The sequence below is a fragment of the Haliotis cracherodii genome, unplaced genomic scaffold (assembly GCF_022045235.1).
Source record: "Haliotis cracherodii isolate W230 unplaced genomic scaffold, xgHalCrac1.p SCAF_26, whole genome shotgun sequence".
In the NCBI taxonomy this organism is placed as follows: domain Eukaryota; kingdom Metazoa; phylum Mollusca; class Gastropoda; order Lepetellida; family Haliotidae; genus Haliotis; species Haliotis cracherodii.
This window is the reverse complement of record NW_027266282.1, coordinates 4,872,885-4,887,488: the sequence shown is the minus strand read 5'-3', so window position 1 is coordinate 4,887,488 and position 14,604 is coordinate 4,872,885.

Genomic DNA, 14,604 nt, shown 5'->3' with positions numbered 1-14,604 from the left:
GTTTCCTGAAAAGTCTTTGGGACTAGTGGGCAATTGAATATGGGTGATTGTTGTAAACAATTGATGTAACATGCCATATTTGGTCTGCTAGTTCTTAACATTGCCAGTATTTTGTTAGTTGTCCAGTTTTATTTCATTTACGCCCTGACACTGCATGACAGTTGTGGGAAAGTTTACCGCAATAGTGATTGGGAGACAATGCCAACAAGCCTATTAATTACAAGCTGGACCGAGTTCTGTCCTGAATAGGCTACTGTGTTTATTTACCTTGAAGAGACATTGCTTATAAAAATTCAGCATGTAAGGGAGGTAATCGCATTGTAGTAAAACAGATGTAAAACAAGGAATGAATTGAAACCAATATTTTTCGTATTATTGAAAACACATATTTGCTGTTTAAACAGTTTGGGAAAATTTAAATGTTGTAAGTTTATTTTAACGATAAAAGAGTTTGCCGTCGTGTTGATTCCTCGCTTCAAAGCTAGTGTTCTTGTTTTCTACTGTGGCAAAAATTTTCCCTTCCGTGTCCAGAACCAGAATAATCTCCCTTGTTAACACAAGCTCCCCACAGCGATAGTCCATTTGCGCAGCTCTCTACACCATCGCGCTGTTACCGAGAGTGTAACGAAGGTGTCACGCGCTGGGAAGGAGCTTGCACAAATCTGGACGCACTCAGTCGATTGAATGAAGGAAACACTGGACGTTTATGAAATATCATGACGGAATTGGTTCGGTTTATCCCGGCTTTTAAACATTAATCCGGAATGCATTTGATTAGTATTAGAATTCAATACAGATACAACACAAATAAGGTCACAACTATTAACTATTATTATATTTGTTTGTTGTTTAACGCCGAACTCAGCAATATTCCATATGGCGGCGGTCTGTAAATAATCGAGTCAATCCAGTGATTGACATCATGAGCATCGATCTACGCAATTGGTATACGATGAGTGAGTGAGTGAGTTTGGTTTTACGCCGCTTTTAGCAATATTCCAGAAACATCACCAGGGGGCTTCACATGTCTGGGAATCGAACCCGGGTCTTTAGCGTGACGGACGAACGCATTAACCACAAGGCTACCCGACCGTCCCGGATACGATGACATGCATCTATCACGTCAGCGAGCATGACCACCCGATACCGTTAGTCGCATATTCCGACAAGCATGGGTTGCCGGAGACCAGTTCTTCACGGCTTAATAATTATTATGCGTCCCAAGGTTATCTTTTAGGATATGGAGGACGATGTAATTTTGAAATACTTTAACGATGGGTGAAAAGTGAAAAAAAATCTTTAAATATTTATAAACTATGCAACAATAGATCGAGTATTTCAGACTGCACTGGTCAAACCTGTGTCTGATACAATGAGCACCGTTTCACGCAATCGGGTACGCCGAAATATTGTATAACTTCAATATACGTTAACATCAACACGCGTTGTCCAGAGGTGATTCCGGGGTAGAATAGATCCAAGGTAACGTATGTTTATCAGGTTCGGTGACTTGGTTGAATTTGTGTCATCGTACCCGAACAGCGTGGAGCGTTGCTCATAATATCAACCACTGGTTTGGCATACCCAGTCTCGACTATTTATGCCTGGCATATTGCTAACTATGGTGTTAAATAACAGTCACCGACACACTAAGGTCGCATTGTGTGAACACAACCTGTGCATATACAACCCTAGTTTCCCAACAGGGAGAAATACCTTTCTCATAAGTCATAGTCGTCTCTTAAGTCAAACATATAGACAAAGGATGCAGTAGTCTTTATCATCCGTCAGTAAATGGACGTTATTTTCACGGTAACGTTGACTATATTCTCGCTGTGTCATTGAGGTATACTTGACAAAAGAAGTGTCTGCCAGACTCCCTGGACAGGTGGCGCTGCAGTTTAAAGGGATGGAGGTAAACATCATCAGTGGTATAAAAAGATCTATACTGACCCCGGAGACCATATAAGTTACCTTTTTTCACGAAATGTATATTTTCCCACATTTGAAGCCCAAAAGCTACATTGACAAACCCGATTTCTACCATAACGTTATATTTTAACAACACATTGGCCATAATTGTGTAGTTATGCTCGAACGACATTGGGATATACATAAAGTCAGCACTCTGAATAAAGAAATATGTAAAATTTTGTGAATTATTTTGATAATTCAACAGAAACTGTGATTCAAATGATGTTTTTGGCTTCAATTGCGATATGTTCCTAATTTCGTCTATGACAGCCAGCATATTTGGTTTGTATTTCCAAAAAACCCACCTCGGCACTAGTTCTTCAAGAGAAGCATTCGCCATATTGAAACCAGTGTGCAGCCAGATCTTATCACGTGGCAGTGTGTCAATGTTCCAAGGGTTAATCAGAGTGTCATCTCCAATCTGTAAGAATCCTTTCACATCGACATTGAGCTTCATGGCCTCAACGGTGCATTCATACATAAAGTACCAACCTCTTTTGAAGCGCTCTATGAAAATGAAGTATGGAAGTGCAAGAACCCTCATATACTTCTTGAACTTCGTCAAGTTTGGTCCGCAGTAGATTATGACAGAAAAGTACGGGCGATACATTGCTTCGAGGATGTTGATATTGGAATACAGTTTACCCACATTGAAAGTTATTATCAGGGCTATGTCATCTATTACCTTATTTGGAAACCTTCTAACAGACGTGGGACACAATAGCTTCAGCTGTTCATGGGATTCGCTGTTCACTGATGTCCTTTTAAGTACAGTACCGGCGACGCCGAGTGTTGGGTTCTCCCGTGGTTGTATTGGTTGTCCGTCTCTCTGTGGTGTCTGGTATTTAATTGACGTCAGTTCTGAAACCCATTTGTTGATCATATGGAGATCCCGCATTGTGACTAGTAGCTCTCCTGCCATTATAGTCATGGCATTTTCCAAACATTTTAAGATATCCAAACCATGTACGCATTTCCATGACAACAATGCAGATGGAACATTCACATCGCGCTTGTTGTTAGACGTGCCTGTCCGTCCTGACGTGCAAGCTGGATATATTCCAATATGACCTGGGATTTCCCACAGTAAGCGTTGTATTATCATGTCTCCATTTCCGATGTCTCTCAAAAGGAGTGCCCAGAATGCATCATACCGGAAGACGTCGATGTGGGTACTTAGGGAAGTGTACGTGTTGATCGGAAGAAACACTGGGGGATACGAATCACAGTTTGACGACAGTTTTTCCTGAGTTGTCTCCCCCTGTGTTGGACTGACCGAAGACATAATTAATGCCCTTACATTTTTCTCTATGTAGAAATCGTTATAGGATTTCGTTAGTTTTCCTATCTCGTTGTTAAATACTTCATGCGGGCCAATAAAAGTTTTATTTGACATCAGCATTATTCCCGATTCAGGCATATTGTCGGCCATTCTCTTTATCAGCTTCATGGTACCTGCATCTAGATGACGGGCCACACATATCACCTTTGCCCCGCGAGATATGGCGTGAAGATAAGCGTCTATTCTCTTGGACAGCCACTTGTCATTTTCATATTGTGTGGTTGTTTCATCTTCGGTTGAATTCAAAACGGCGCAACCAGAAAGTCTGTTCGAAGAAAAGGGAGTGAGTGAGTTGGTGGAGTGTTAGTGAGTGCGTGAGTGATTGATTGATTGATTGATTGAGTGAGTGAGTGAGTGAGTGAGTGAGTGAGTGAGTGAGTGAGTGAGTGAGTGAGTGAGTGAGTGAGTGAGTGAGTGAGTGAGTGAGTGCGTGAGTGAGTGAGTGAGTGAGTGCATGGGTTTTGAGTGCATGAGTGAAATGGTTTGTTGGTTGGTTTGTTGTTTTACGCCGCACTCAGCAATATTCCAGCTATATGACGGCGGTCTGTAAATAATCGCGTCTGGACCAGACAGTCCAGTGATTGGTATCATGAGCATCGATCCACGCAATTGGGATCGATGACCTGCATCAACCAAGTCAGCGAGCCTGACCACCCGATCCCGTTAGTCGTCTTTTACGACAAGCATGAGTGAAGTGAACAGATGCTTAACTTTATGAAAAATCTATAAGAAAAAACAAAATGCATGGTGAAATAGGGAAGTTTAAAAGGTGACAAACACACTTCCAGTCATTCCTTAATGTACCCAAAATGTTTAAAATAAAACCCACGAAACATTTCTTTACGGAACAAATTACCTGCAGAATATCCTTGTGTCGGTATGACCAAGAGACAATACCGTCCATCCAGCGATGCCAATGACGTCATTTCCTGTGTAGGATGACGTAATTATCCATTTATCACTTGATTGTCTAAAAAAGAGACATAAGTAAAATGATCTTCTTTAGCAATGTAAATGCACAGTAAGCGATTTAAAGAATAACTAAATGTATACGGAACGACAACTCGGAATATAACGGTACCCTTTTATCCGTTTATTATTGAGTATAGTATGCAGTTAGATTTTATTTCAAACTGATTTTGGTATCTGAAACCACATAATAATAAACCCGATCAAGAATAATGTTCCGAATAGTTAGTTACTAAGTAACAGGTGTTTACAGTATTGTTTGATGGCGTTTTGGGATCTATTGTGTTAATTCGTCGGGAACCTGATCAATACGTACGCTTGTGAGACAGCGCCTAGTCGACGGTGCGCCAACATGACGTCGTACCATTTCCAAAACATGTACATTACAAACACCTGGCACAACACAAATGACACAAACAGTGTTTTCCTGGCTGAAAAAAGGAAAAAGAAATAAGTAGTAACTTCGCATAGGGGACCCCACTCGCCCCTTTCCGTAACCCATTCCTGACCAACTCTTGTTATTCCGGGATAAGCTTAATAGCGACACTCCCATGGTCATTTTTTGCAACTGGGTTCCGTCTACGCGCAAACGAGCATAGCTAAAAGAATTGTCAACTCGTTGCGTAAGGATTCGCGAATATTTTCCCCATGTATATATTTTCCAGATGCTATTTAAGACACATCTTGACTTAAAGTATTATACACCATGTTTGAACACATATAACTGTTTGTTGGGTATATTTTTAGATGCAAGACATATGCAAATTTAAAAATTATTCCTGAGGGATTCTTTGACTGAAGTACTTGAAATCATACGCGCAGTCTGATTGGTTTGTCGTATTTTCGAACATAACATTCGTCGATAGGGGGACGAGTCTTCTTGTGGGTTACAGAAAGGGGCGAGTGGTGACGAATGCCTCAAGAACAATCGGCTTGTCCCGGAATGACGCAAGTCCAGTGACATAAGGCGCTTCATCTCGCGTAGTCAGTTTGGGCGATAAAGGGCAACAATGCAGTTTACCGGGCGCAGACCGAGCTCTACCATTCGCTCAATTACCGCGCTATAGTGCCACCGCTGTCTCGTTAAACGGTTACCGTGCCTCACGCTCTGGTGACTCTCGCTTCACGATCCAACACCAGTTTTCGGTCTTAGGGAAACTTACACATCTTTACAATCAAACACCCGTTCTCGGTCTTAGGCAAACTTACACATCTTTACAATCAAACACCCATTCTCGGTCTTAGGGAAACTTACACATCTTTACGATCCAACACCCCTTTTCGGTCATTAGGGTCAGCTGGCTTTGGGCAAGGGTTAGCCATAAATTCTTACCTTTTCAAGCGTTAATCCAGTTAATCCCATTGGTCGGTCATGTTGACATAAACAATTGCGGGTGTGGTTTCAAGAAAAGATGAATGGGAGAGTGGGCAGTGACGTCACCCGCATGCGCAATTCATTGTTTACTGAATTACGCATGCATGTCAATGGGGATTCTAATGACCTGTTAAACGAGCACTGACATGTGACAGCGCCTGTGGTCCAGTGGTAGAGCGTCGGCTAATTAACACATCAATTAGCAGAGCCGGTGTGCCGGCGAAGCGCGTTCGAGCCCCCATAGCGCTAATTGGATCTGAAAAAGTGCGCCCGGTGAAGTGCACAACTCCCCGATAAAGCGATACCCTGTCGGCCGTCAGAGATCTCTGTGAACATTTACAATATTTCTGTTGAGATTCAGTAGAAGTTCATTGGATTGTATTTTGACAATATATTGTCAGGAACGTAGTACTATTTAATGTTAGCAGCGGGGAGGAAGTTATATTTAGATGCTCGAATTATCTGTGCACTTCCGGAATAGCATGGAAGGATGACAGGCGTTATAGAAACATATGGAATATTCTGTGATGTTCGAGTGATTCTATACTGGTCAAACACTCTGTGGAAAGTGCTGGAAGCTAGTATACTAGTTAGACTATTATAGTGGAGCGATCGCGTGCCTGTCGTCTCACATTTCATCTGACATTACATCAATCCCCACTTTCGTGTGAAGATCACTTATCACTATCTCGGAAGCTTGACCACTGTTGCGGCGAGGGGATTAAAATTCTTGTCATTGTCATTTCCACTGCTCTCATCTTTTATACTGCCATTGAATATTGTACTACCATTCTATTGTGTACGAATACTGCCACTGTAATTGCCGTGTAGTAATTTGTATTGATTAATTTAATTGATTATAGTTAATTTTGTGATACAATTGTTGTTTGTTTGTTGGTTTCACGCTAAATTCTTTTACGTACAGATTTCTGGGATAACATATTGTTTCAATTTGGGAATCAACACGTAACAGTATGCCCCTACCAAATTTGCGTTATCAGGGCGTGTCAGCTTTATGTGGGAGGAAAACCCGAAGTAATGCAGGTAATACCACTTAGGTGAAACCAACGAGGAAGGACATGGTGCTGACAAATCCAGAAACATAACCATGGCAAACCTGGATTCGAACCCACGATTCGTAGGTTTCTGACACGCCTAAGAGACGCAACTCTGCACAGGGAAAGGCGACTTTGTTATTGTACATCGACCAGCGGCCACGGTCGCCCTGATAGGGACAATGGACCTATTGACCATATAAACTGTAACATATTGGTCTACCACTGTGTATGCTGGCGCATGACTCTTCGTGAAAGGTACATACACAGTCAAAACGGATACAACTTCTGAATTCTGAACAAACTAAATTTCGAAATCAAAATGTTAAAAACAAGAAATGTCTTAAAAATAAACAACAGTTGCAATACGTAGTGATTGCAAACTTAAAAATAAAATTTAAACCCCCCTCCAAAAAAGACATACACTCTTTAAAAAAAGACCGCACAGGTAGTATGTGACCTGACAACACAAAAAGTTCGGTATTATAAATTGGATATATGTTATTGGAAAATGTTGGTGGCCTGATATTCGACAAACAGTGCGTCAAAACGCATCCATTGTCGATTTGCAATGTCTTGAACGGCATTGTTTTCACACTTGCTCAAAAATTGCATGGAGGAAAACAGTAAAGCAAAATGCAAGTACAAGTTATGGCATTCGTAACTCGTGGTAGTGGCTATAAAAAGGCCACCATAAGCCAATAATTTGTCATTCAATTGTCAACATTTTTCAAGATCGAAAATGCCGAGACTCAGCGCTGCCGATCGGAACATCGCAATAGGACGTATCCAAAGAGGGGAATCGCAGTCTTCTGTTGCACGCCACTTCAACGCCAACAACAGAGCCTTTTGCCGCCTTTGGGACCGATACACACAGTTCAATTCCACTGCAGACCGACCGAGAACCGACCGACCAAGAGTTACTACTCCTTCACAGGATCGCTACATTCGACTGTTCCACCTACGTCATCGCAATGCCACAGCTATGGAGACTACAGGACGCCACCCTGGTTTGAGGAGGATATCGGACCAGACTGTCAGGAACCATCTTCGCGAGCCTGGAACCCGACCCAGAAGACCAGTTATCGTCCCTGTTTTGCAACAGATCCATCGACAGCGACGCTTGCGTTGGTGCCATATCTTACAGCCTTGGAATTAGTGAAACTGGAGAAGCGTACGATGAACCACGATTTTTTCTTCACCGGCGAGATGGAAGACAACGTGTTTATCGTCGTCAAAATAAGCGTTTTACCCCACATTGTGTACGTGAATTCGACAAATTCGGTGGCGGTAGTGTCATGGTGTGGGGGCCAAATCCTTCACCACGAGATCTGACATGGTCGTGGTTCAGGGACATTTGACTGCAAATCGCTACATGAATCAAATTATTTAACCTCACCTTCTTCCAATCATTGACCGCGGTAGACATCGTGTCACGGTAGACTACCTTCATAATGCCAACATCAACGATTTGCCCTGGCCGTCGGGATCTCCAGGTCTCAACCCAATCGAACACCTCTTGGATGAACTCGATCGACGTGTACGTCAACGTCAGAAGACGCCGCAGACACTCCCACAAATGGCCAACGCCTATCTATTTATCTATCTATCTATCTATCTATCTATGATATTAAATTAAATATATCGACTTTATTATTTACAATAGATTTACTAAAATTCTACCTGTGCGTTTCTTTTTTTGAAGAGTGTACATTTAAAAACCCATGGGTGCACGGCTAGAAAAATGAATTCATTTGTGAAATTAAGTAGCACGTTCGAAATAGCGCGCTTAACATTGGTTACATTGAGTCAAAAATGAAAATAGATCGACTCCAACTGATACGACACGTAGTATGCTCGTAACGATTCTTAGTATGCTCGGTACGAATCCTGGTATGCGCGGTACGAATCTTGGTCTGGTCGGTACGAATCCCGGTATGCTCGGTTCGAATCCTGGTATGCTCGTTTCGAATCCTGGTATGTTTGGTACGAATTCCGGTGTGCCCCGGTATGATTGTCATGAATCCTGTTATACTTGGTACGTATCCTGGTATGCTCGACGCGAAGCTCAGCATGAAATCATGGTATTCTCGGTACGAAACCCGGTAGGCTCGGTACGGATCCCACTATGCTCGGTATGAAACCCGGTAGGCTCGGTACGAAACCCACTATGCTCGGTATGAAACCCATTATGCTTGGTATGAAACCCGGTAGGCTCGGTACGAAACCCACTATGCTCGGTACGAAACCCACTTTGCTCGGTATGAAACCCTGTAGGCTCGGTACGAAACAAACTAAGCTAGGTATGAAACCCGGTAGGCTCGGTACGAAACCCACTATGCTCAGTATGAAACCCGGTAGGCTCGGTTCGAAACCCACTAAGCTCAGTATGAAATCACGGTATTCTCGGTAAAAAACCATCTATGCTCAGTATGAAACCCGGTATGCTCGGTACGAAACCGGCTATGCTCGGTACGAAACCCACTATGCTCAGTATGAAACCCGGTAGGCTCGGTACGAAACCCACTATGCTCAGTATGAAATCATGGTATTCTCGGTACGAAACCAACTATGCTCAGAATGAAATCATGGTATTCTCGGTACGAAATCACTATGCTCGGTATGAAACCCATTATGCTCGGTATGAAACCCGGTAGGCTCGGTACGAAACCCACTATGCTCGGTATGAAACCCGGTAGGCTCGGTACGAAATAAACTATGCTCGGTACGAAACCCGGTAGGCTCGGTACGAAACCCACTATGCTCAGTATGAAACCCGGTAGGCTCGGTACGAAACCCGGTATGGTTGGTAGAGTATTGACATATTTTATACACACCCAGGTATTGGTAGGCTTGGTATAAATCTCAACATGTTTATTTCGAATCCTGGTTCAAATGCAGGAAATCCTGTTTTCGCCACAAATCGCCAGAAGGGTTGGATGGTCAGTCCCCGTGACCCATGCAGACGGCGCTGATCATTGCTCATGATGTCAATCACTGGATTGCCTGGTTCAGAGACGGTTATTTACAGACCGAAGTCATATAGCTGGAATATTGCTGAGTGCGGCGTTACACTCATGCACATCCTGGTATCTTGGGAAGGCGAATCCAGATAATGTTTTTCATTAAATCCCGGTTTACACTGCCAGTAGATATTCCAACTCCCAATGCATGTCGGAGTTTAGTGCCAGTAAGAACAAGATTACTATGCAACGACTGTACATCTATTCCAGAGTATTCGTCAATCAGACAATCCATCTTTTGGGGTGAAAAATGCTTCTTTGCATTTCGACGACGACAACAACAACAACATTATTAATAATAATCTGAAGACTTACCCCGCGTAACCCGAAGTAGGCAACGATAGCGACGTTGTAGCGTCATGCTTACAGCCTCACCCAAAACAACCTGGATTGTACGACAATAGAACTGTACATTGATTGGGTTGCATTGATCAAATCCGTAGACGCGTGAAACAACTTGTGGGTTGTATTGTAGTTATATAAAACAGCTGGCATTTAACCATACATCATCGAACCGAAGCCCGCATGGCGTGTGAGGTTCACTCGGCTTTAAAGAGTGTTTCAGTTATATCACGGCGTTATGTTTGTTTGTTTGTTGTTTAACGGCGCACTCAGCAATATGCCAGCTATATGATGGCGGTCTGTAAAATAATCGAATCTGGACCAGACAATCCAGTGATTGACATCATGAGTATCGATCCACGCAATTGGGATATCGAGATATCTTATAGTGAACCGCTGCCGGATGTCGCGGTATAAAAGGAATGCGATCAAAGTGAAGAGAGAAAAAAACACGTGCAGCATATATTTGTATATAAGATAGCTACGGGATATATCGCAAAGAAAATGGAGAACGATGTTTAGTTTATTTCTTATATGAGATATCAACATTATTTACAGCCACTTCAAGGATAATGATAAAATGTACAAGCTTTAAACATATTTACCCGTATTTTTAATAACAATGACGGACAAGTCTATTTCATGCACCGGTGGATAATAACCTCATATTCTCACAATCCTCACGCCGATTATCTGTACCTTTTCTCCCAATACCGATTGTCATATCTCTCCCGATTTTGGAGACAAAAAACGTGCGCATGAATACTAGTACATCGATAGCCTACCTATCGATTCATAAAAAATGGCTGCCGATCGATAACCCATAGGAACTGTAAAACATATCGATATTTCTTCCAATAGACGATTGGTCTCTGATACATGCTGGGTCAACAGCTCTTGCGAAATTCATAGACGCCCTGGCGTCTAATAGAGGAAATACGGTAGTTTGATATCGGATGTTTTTGACTATTAACTATTTGATATATGATGATAACCCAAAAGATATATTATAAGTGACTTTAAGGTAATGACAGAAGTAGGATCTCACCATATGCCGCTTTGTTTTTCATTATTTACATCAGATAACCATCCCGCTGATGGACCCGAAAATGTATTACCAAGAGTTACATATACCTGGCCACAGAACTTTAATGAAAAATGCTGGAATGCTGGAAACAACTAAACTGAACTTTCTGGTGATGTAGACAGTGTATATGAAGAATTTCAAAATAAGTTATTAACTTGTGCAAATGACTGTAAGAAAACATCGAAAACATCAAATTCTGCAAAGGGAAGCAACTGTTATGACGACAAATGCCGAGACGCTTGGTCACATGCAAGATACAAGCTGTGTGCATTTCATGCTGCCAACAACGCTCGTGCACGGCATGAATACATCGAGTCATGGAACTATTGTAAACACCTCTGCAACCAGAAGTCAAAACACGATTTTAATACATATTGTGACAGTTTAAAAACAGCATTAAAAACTAAAAATGCGGACTTTAGGAAATTATTGAAACGACGAAAAACCCTTTGTTTTGATAACATAAAACCATCTGACTTTGTGAATCATTTTAAGACTGTGTTTCATAACAACTTCCTATACGAAGAACAGCAAGAATTTTATAATTACATGAACCGTTTTGTGTTATCCTTGTCTGATTCTATTATTGAAGATAATATCGATACAAACAGTGAACTTGATATGGATATAACTCACAGTGAAATAGTTGATGCTATAACAATCTCATCAAAATCAGATCTTAGTTCTCGCTGCCGCTACATAAAGATCTGAGGACATCCCATTACGGGTCACGTCAGGACGACCTTTCGCGAACTTTGACCGACCAATCAAATGACTGACAACAATGTCTAACAAGAAGTCGACATCAGCCAATTAGAAAGCAGCTTTCTCGAGCTTTACGGCACTCGTTTCAAGCTGGCGACTTCCATTTTAGACAGCGCTTGAAACTTATGTTGATACAGTTCTCGATTAAAATTTGGAAAACTGAACAAACGAACATTCCGGAATGTCTAATTTATGGTTGAGAAGGTATGTCAGTGCTTCCCACGTACTGTTCAACGCCTCCTCCGTTCAAATGTTTATCCTACGGAAGTGAGAGATAGACGATAATGTTGACGGAATCAGCCGAACGGGCCGTAACTGTCGTTAGGAATACCCCGTGTTAACGTTTTCGAGGTTGCATTATTAAAAAACTCATTCCGACTGTCACTTTCATGATCTGGTAAGCGACGCTTTGATTGGTCGGATGAAAGGTCGTTCTGACATGACCCGTAATGGGATGTCCTCAGATCTTTGTTTAGCGATAGCGAGAACTAAGATCTGATTTTAATGAGATTGATGTTATAAATGATAAGAAAAATGGTTAATCACCTGGTTATAGTAGATTACCGATAGAATTTTTCATAAACGCCCCTACCATATGTATTGAAATGTTACTTTCACTATTTAATCTCATTTTAAATACTGGTGTTTACCCTAAAGCCTGGTCACAAGGTGTAATTATGCCTCTAATCAAACAAGGCAGTAGAAACAACACTTCTGATTATAGACCCTTCTCTTTACAAAATATTTGCTAAGATAATGTGTAAACATTTAAACGATTGGGCAGATCAAGATAGTTTTTTCGTACCTGAGCAGGCTGGGTTTAGAAAAGGATTTAGAGCATCTGTGTATGTTATCAATGCTTTGATTGAAAAATACTTGTTGATAATAAAAGTAGATTCTATTGTTCATTCATAGATCTTAAGTCAGCGTTCGATTCAGCGCGTAGGACAAGTTTAGTTTACAAACTCTGGATAGGTAATGTTAATGGTAAAATATTTAGAATACTTAAAGATATGTATGAATATGTTAAATCTTGTATATTTGTTAACGGTGGCTATACAGACTTTTTCCATTGCCAGTCAGGTGTACGACAGGGATGAGGCTTATCTCACTTTCTGTTTTCATTCTTTGTAAATGATATTGTTGATTTTCTTAATTCAGACGGGCAACGTAATATCCAATTAGGAATGATTGAACTTTTTATTTTAATGTTTGCAGATGATATGGTCTATTTTGACAGTACAGTAGTGGGGTTGCATAGACGCCTTGACAAAATAAAGATTTACTGTCATTAATGGAAATTGTCTATTAATATAAGCAAAAGTAAAGTTATTGTATTTAGACGTAGTGCTCGTCTTCGAAGATATGAAAAGTTTTGGTTTGGCACAGACATTAGATAAATTGTTCCTAAATATTTAGGTGCTTATCTTTCATCATCCGGTAGTTGGTACTCAACACAAAAGACACTAGCACTACAAGTTCTGCCACAGCCAAGTTCGGGGTGGAGAGCCATTTATTTTGATGTTATTATTGTTTACTGGGGGTAATTGCTAACTAACTAAAAACACTTACACATATTAAATGTATAGTAGAACGTTATTAAAAATGTTTGTCGTAGAAATATATTCGTTTAGCATTTCAAAACCTTTTTCTACAACCTGTCACCCCTACAATAGGAATGATGGCTTGTTCGATTTCCAAGAAATAACCTTTCTCGCAACTTCCAAAAATTGACAGTCAGTCCACAGTGTACAACAAGTTGGTAGAAATTAAAACATCCGTCTTTGGACTAAGTTTGGAGTGTTTTTTGTCAACTCCTTTTGCAATACTATGTGTTTTGAACACTTATTTTGAACTACTCACGACTATGGTGTTTTTAATCTTGAACTTTAGTAATAATTGTTACATTTATAACTACCTGTGATCACTTTTAGGAATGTTCCAAGATTGCGGACCTGTGTGCCTGTGACGTACGCGTTGCAAGAGAGCGCCGTTTTCAAAGCGTTGTTGACGTCATGGTAGAATTGATTTATCTCCTAAATAAATTTCTGGGCACCAAAAGTAAACCAACTCCTTTATTCATATGGTTTTGGCCATGTTTGGGATAGTCAAGGAGTAAATCATATTGGTTTTATTGATAATCAGATGTATTGATAAAGATAACAAACAGTGGTCTAGTAGTTTAAGAACTTACTCAAAACTTTCTTTTTATTCTTGTATTTAACAATATAATGTATTTTGTAAATTATCGTAAATTAATGTATTTAAAATTATCTAGATTGTATTTCAAGTAGTGCCTATCATATGGCTTTGAGTAAATTAAGATATTCTGGTCATACTTTGCTAAATTAAAAATGGAAGGAAGTACAATATACCTAGAGCTAAGAGACTATGTCCATTTTGTGTAAGACCTGAAGTGGAATCTGAATATCATTTTTGTTTACAATGTCCATATTATGACAGTTTGAGACGTAATGTTCTACCTTATTATTTTTACACAAACTTTCGCTAAATGTGTAACACTCTGTACATCTAAAACCCAATGCATAATTAATGTTTTAGCTAAATTTTTATTTCTTGCTTTTAAAAAGCATAATAATTTTCTTATTGGCACTGAAATTGTCTAATTCTGATATCATATATTGTATAATGGGCCGGTGGCCCCTTTACTG